Genomic DNA, 6,360 nt, shown 5'->3' on the forward strand with positions numbered 1-6,360 from the left:
AGTGCGCACTTTTGCACGGGCTTCGCCCGTTTACAACGGTAATGTTCCATTTTCCTACTACTAATTAGTATGCACGGGGCGTGCGTGAGTGAAGGCGTGCGTTAGTGAGTGTTTGGAAGTGGGCGAGCGCTTCGCGCTCGATTTCGAGCGCACTATGTGCGCACTTTCGCAGCCGTGCTTTGCACGGCCTTACGAGACTAATAGGCCTCTCGCCAGCTTGTGGCGCTCGGGCCTAATAATTAAAGCCGCACGCGGCGATAAAGGCCCTCGCCCCCCTTGCGACCGCGGGGTACTAGCCACCGCGAAGAACACACCTCTAATCCCCCGCCTACATCACCCCTCCCTCACAAACAGCACAAACTGTATAATACTTAATTCAACATTTTCACGACTGTACGGTTCAAGATAGAGTTATGTCCCCACTGGCTTTTATGTGAGAGACAGGAGCGCCTCGTACCTCCTCGTACGTGTGAGAGACAGGAGCGCTGGTAAGATCGCTGGCTTTATCTGAACTGTTTTAAGCTGGGGCCGCCACGTGCAATGTTGTGATGGTTAATGTGCTGTGGGCGTGCGTCGTGGCGTGTTAAAGGGGCGGGGTCAGCGTGGTCTTGTCTGGGTCTTTGGTCTGGGTGTAAATATGAATGAAATAACTTAAGTGTTATGTTGTGGTGTGATGTATTTGGCATTAAGTAAATACTAAGTCAAAGTAATATTGCTTAATTGCTGCATTCATTAATTGGAGTTAATATTTTGTAATAGTATTTTGTATTTGTATTCTACAGTTGTTAAATATGGTCTGGTATTTAATGCTGCTAATATGATGTATTATTTTGATTTGTTGTGTAAAATATTTTCATATTTTATCTTTGATACTGCTAAAATGATTGCTTTATAGTGGTTCTAGTTGACTTTTATGCTAGTTTTTTTTATCTCTGTTATTTTACACTGTTATTTAATTATTTACACTGGTGTTTTGTCTGTTTGAAGGTTTTATATGACTTTTAATGCCAATGGATCCGCAACATTGAAGACGTTAGCTCCGTCTGCTTCTCCAATGCAAGAGTTCCCTCTGCTGGACTCATCAGGTACTGCACCTAACGCTCAAAACGTGCCTAATGTGTCCAACGCTCCAGTTGCTGCCTCTAACGTGAGTGTTCCAGTTTATAATGCAAATCCAGCCTTTGTGCACCAGTTTTACAGAAAGGAATTAAGAATTGCTGGGCAAATTGGTGAACCACATCAAAAGGATAAACTTGGCTACACTAGTTTGGAGAGGCAGATCCAAAAAGCCCTAAATAAAGGATACAGTGAGGCTGACATTGTGGAGGCTGGTTCCAGGAATAAAATTAAAAAGACTCCCTGGAAAGCAGAGTGGACTTGACTCTTTGTGCATTGAGACAAATTCTGAGGACGCACTTTATTGAAAAAGATGCCACTGAACTTTATCATTCTCTGACTAGGGCAGCACAGGACTCCAGGGAGACGCCCATTCAGTTTGTTCTTAGAGTGATGGACTTAAGGCAGCAGATTCTGTTTGCATCTGAAAAGGTTGAAACTGGACTCAAATATAGCCCTGAATTAATAAAGAACCAGTTCCTGCAGACCGTCCTTACAGGTCTGATGAATGAATCAGGACTGATTTAAAGCCATATTTGCGGGACCCAAAAGTGTCTGATGAGGTGCTGCTGGAGAGGGTTACAGATGCATATACTTTGGAAATGGAAAGAAGAAACAAGTAAGCCGCCATCTCCAAGTCACGAGCTGCCAGAGTTTCAGCAGTGGGGGAGGAATTTAACATGGACCGAGAGAGTCCTGATTTGACACTCACCAGCAAAAAGTCCACTGAGCCCCCCAAGCGTGAGACACTTCTGGAAAAAGTAGACCAGGGCAATAAGGCAATCTGTGAGGCTATTGAGCAGCTGTCCACCCAGCTCTCCAGCCTCCACCAAGCCCCAAGACCCCCACCAGTAGAGAAGTTCAGCCGACCATATGGCAGAAGAGCCAGGTTCCAGCAGAGACCACCGATCTTCCGGAAATGTCAGCGCTGCCAGACAACGAACCCCGACGGCAAGTGTGACCACTGTTTTAAATGTGGCAGTTCTGATCACTGGGCAATTGGCTGTCGTAAAGTTACTTATGCCTCGCTCAATAAGATAAATACCACGGTACATCTTGGTAAACTTGGTGTCCAGTTCAGCCAGACTGCCCTTCTTACTAGCAAGCAGAGACAAACAGCTAAGCTAGTGGGAAGAATATGCCTGGTTCGAGCCTCTCTAAATGGTGTGGACACAACTGTGTTATGGGACAGTGGCTCACAAGTGTCAATTGTTGGAGTGGACTGGAAAGCAAAGTACTTGCCGCATGCCCAATTGAGACCAGTGGCGGAGCTCCTCGAAGAAGGTGGCCTTGACCTGTCTGCAGCGAATGGGACAGAAATCCCCTATGAGGGATGGATTGAGGTTCACCTTGGCTCACAAGGCTGTCCCAGGAATGAGCGGACAGTCCGTGTTTGTTCCTGTCCTCGTGGCCAGCAGTGACCTGGAGTGTCCCATAATTGGATTCAATGTCATAGAAGAGCTGGCCCTAACCAGTGACGCCTCTGGGAACTGTAACCCAGTGGGTCACATGGTTCAGAGACTCTCTTCAGCTTTAGAGGTGGGCCGTCGCACTGCTTATGCTGTGTTGTCTGTATTAAAGCAGCACCAACCCGAGAGTATCCCTCACATTGCTCACCTCAGCCGACGCCCCATCACTATACCCCAAAATAGTATTCTAAATGTGTATTGTGGACAAGTAAACAGGGGGGTAACTTACGCTGTGCTGGAGCCCAACCCAGAGGCACCATGGCCTAGTGGGCTAAAAGTAAGAGAGCAGCTTCCCCCAGGACAAGACACGATATACGGTGGCGGTGGAAAATACAACTGACAGAAACATCCCACTGTGGGGCCGCACCACACTTGGCTGGCTGCATAGTGTTGACGGTGTATACCCCCTTGAACCTAAGCAAAGACCAAAGGGAGGAACCACGGATGTAACGGAGCAGTCTACAGAGATGCCACCAGGGGAGCTGTGGGATCCGCCTGTGGACCTGAGTCATCTCTCCCAAGAACAGCAGCAGAAAGTACGGCAAATGTTGAAAGAGGAGAGTCAAGTGTTTGCCAAAGATGACTGGGACACGGGATGTATTAAAGGACTGGAAATGGACATTCAGCTAAAAGACAATATCCCAGTGCAAAGGACATATAATTCCATCCCACGTCATCTCTATCAGGAAGTAAAGGCACATATTCAATACCTGTTAAGTAGAGGATGGATCCGGGAATCATGTTCACACTATTCTTCACCTATTGTCTGTGTCCGGAAGAAAGATGTGAGTCTCCGTCTCTGTGTGGATTACAGACTGTTGAACCAAGAAACTTTGCCCGATCGCCATCCTATCCCTCGGATCCAGGAGATTCTGGAGAATCTCGGGGGCAACTCGTGGTTCACTGTCCTGGATCAAGGAAAGGCATACCATCAAGGTTTTGTGAGTGAGAAGAGCCGACCATCTACCGCCTTTATTACACCTTGGGGACTATATGAGTGGGTACGCATTCCGTTTGGACTCACAAATGCCCCAGCAACATTCCAGCGCTACATGGAAAGCTGTCTTGGGGATTTGAGGGATGAAGTGTGTGTTCCCTACCTCGACGATGTCCTGGTCTTCAGCCATAGTTTCGACCAACATGTACACAATGTGAGACAGGTGCTCCAACGGCAAAAACTATCTGGCATCAAACTGAGACCAACAAAGTGTGAGTTCTTCAAGCCTGAGGTGTGTTATGTGGGGCGCATCGTCTCGGCTGAAGGCTACAGGATGAACCCCAAAGAGGTAGAGACAGTCCAAGCTCTCCGATATGAGACCCCATCTACTGTCAGAGATGTGAGGAAGTTGATGGGATTCCTCAGTTACTACAGGTCATACGTCCAAGACTTCTCAAGAACCGCAAAGCCACTCTATGACCTTCTCTCCAGGCCCAAGTCTGCAGAGAAGAGACCCCAAAAGAAGCCCTCAAGTGGTCAGTCAGCTCAGCTTCCCCCATCACATCCAGTGCAGTGGACCACAGTTCACCAAGCAGCCCTTCAAAAACTTGTCAACCACCTGATTAATCCACCAGTGATGGCCTATCCGGACCTTGAGAAGCCTTTCATCCTACATGTGGATGCGTCAGAAGAAGGACTTGGCGCGGTTCTCTATCAGAGACAAGGGGGAGTCCTCAGAGTAATTGGGTATGGCTCCAGAACATTGTCTGCCACGGAGAAGAACTATAAACTCCATTCTGGGAAACTGGAGTTTCTGGCTCTAAAATGGGCTATTACGGAGCGCTTTCGGGACTATCTCTTCCATGCACCCCACTTTACCGTGTACAGTGACAATAATCCCCTTACCTATGTCACCAAATCTGCTAAGCTCAATGCTACAGGACATCGGTGGGTTGGGGAGTTGGCCGACTACCGGTTTACAATTAAGTACCGGCCTGGGACTGCAAATCGTGACGCAGATTTCTTGTCAAGACACCGACCAATTCACACACTCATCGAAGAGTGCTCTGAGGAATGCCCTCAAGAGGACATTGAATGCATTGGGATGGATGTGCAAGGAGAGAGCAGCGGTGAAATCAACTGGATATCAGCTGTCACCTGCAACATTGACGCACTGCCAGAAGAGGTCAGCATTTTTCCACTTGTTCAGCCCTTGGCAGTTAAAGACATCAAGGCAGCACAAGGGTCTGACTCAACCATAGCCAGAGTCCTGTGCCTGAAGAAGAAGCTGTACCTCAAGTACAAAGAAAAAGTGGCAGAGAGTGCACCAGTTCGACACCTGCTCAGAGAGTGGTCCCGCTTGCATGTAGATGAAGATGGAATTCTTTGGAGGGAGACAGCCTGCCGAGCACAGTTGGTTGTTCCAGAGTCCATGAGGGCCCTTATTTATAAGCACCTGCATGAGGATATGGGACATTTGGGAGCAGATAGAGTTGTCACCTTGGCACGCGAACGTTTTTTCTGGCCTAAAATGAGGCAAGACATTGAACATCTTGTCACACGTGTCTGCTGCTGCCTAAAGAGAAAAAAGCCAAATAGAGTCACTCGGACACCAATCCAGAGTATCAAAACATCAGCCCCGTTCGAGATGGTTTCCATTGATTTCCTGCATTTGGAGAAGAGTAGCGGTGGGGAGGAGTACATCCTGGTACTCGTCGACCACTTCTCAAAATATGCGCAGGCCTACGCTACGAGAGACAAGTCTGGGAAAACGGTGGCCAAGAAAATCTTTGATGACTTTGTTCTTCGCTTTGGATTTCCATCAAGAATTCATCACGACCCGGGGAGAGAATTTGAAAATCAGCTCTTCCGTAGGCTTGAGAGTTATTCTGGTGTCAAACACTCCCGTACGTCTCCTTGCCATCCACAGTCTAACCCAGCGGAACGCTTCAACAGGACATTGCTAGGCATGTTGAGGACACTGGCAGACACCAAGAAGGCACGCTGGAAAGAACATCTGAGTAAAGTTGTCCTTGCATATAACTCGACTGCCCATGAAGCCACTGGATTTTCTCCATTTTTCCTCCTCTTTGGCCAGGAGCCTACTCTGCCCATTGATCTGCTCATCCCTCGCAGGAGAAAGGAGAAGGAACATCAGTCTGTGGTGGTGTATGCAGAGAAGTGGAGGGAAGCCATGCAACAGGCTTATGCCATAGCCATGGAAAACATGTGGAAATCGGCCAGAAGAGGGCAGCAGTGCTACAACCAGCGCACCTGGAGTTCTACGCTTCAGCCTGGTGACCATGTGTTGGTTCGAAATCTGACCCCTAGAGGTGGTCCTGGAAAGCTGCGGAGTTATTGGGAGGAAAACGTCTATGTTGTGAGCGAGAGGAAGGGTCCAGACAGTCCTGTTTACGCAGTCGAGCCACTGCGAGGTCCTGGGAGGAGACGAGTGTTACACCGCAATCTGTTACTGCCCTGCCCTTACCTGGTAGAGCCTCCAGCAGACATTCCTCAGCCAAGCTCAAGTCCCCGTCAAGCTCAAACAAGGAGACCGAGAGTCCAGCCAGAGCTGCAACGATCCAACACTGAGAGTTCAAGTGAAGAAGAATTTGGTGTATGGACCGCACAACAACCAGTTCCCCCTGTCACCAGAGCAGCTGCGAGATAACCCCTAATAAGAAGGAGGCATAAAGAGAGAGCTATGCCTGTTCACCAGCCGGACGTTGTTGCCGCTGAAGTTCCTGGAGGCGAGCCAGAGCCCCAGGAGGGTTCACAAGCCTCTGACACAGAGTCTGAAGGAGAGCAAAGAGCGCTTACAGCCGCGCCATCAAGACC

The sequence above is a fragment of the Eucyclogobius newberryi genome, unplaced genomic scaffold (genome assembly GCF_026437365.1).
Source record: "Eucyclogobius newberryi isolate DKJ021-1_F unplaced genomic scaffold, fEucNew1.0.hap1 SCAF_3, whole genome shotgun sequence".
Lineage (NCBI taxonomy): Eukaryota > Metazoa > Chordata > Actinopteri > Gobiiformes > Gobiidae > Eucyclogobius > Eucyclogobius newberryi.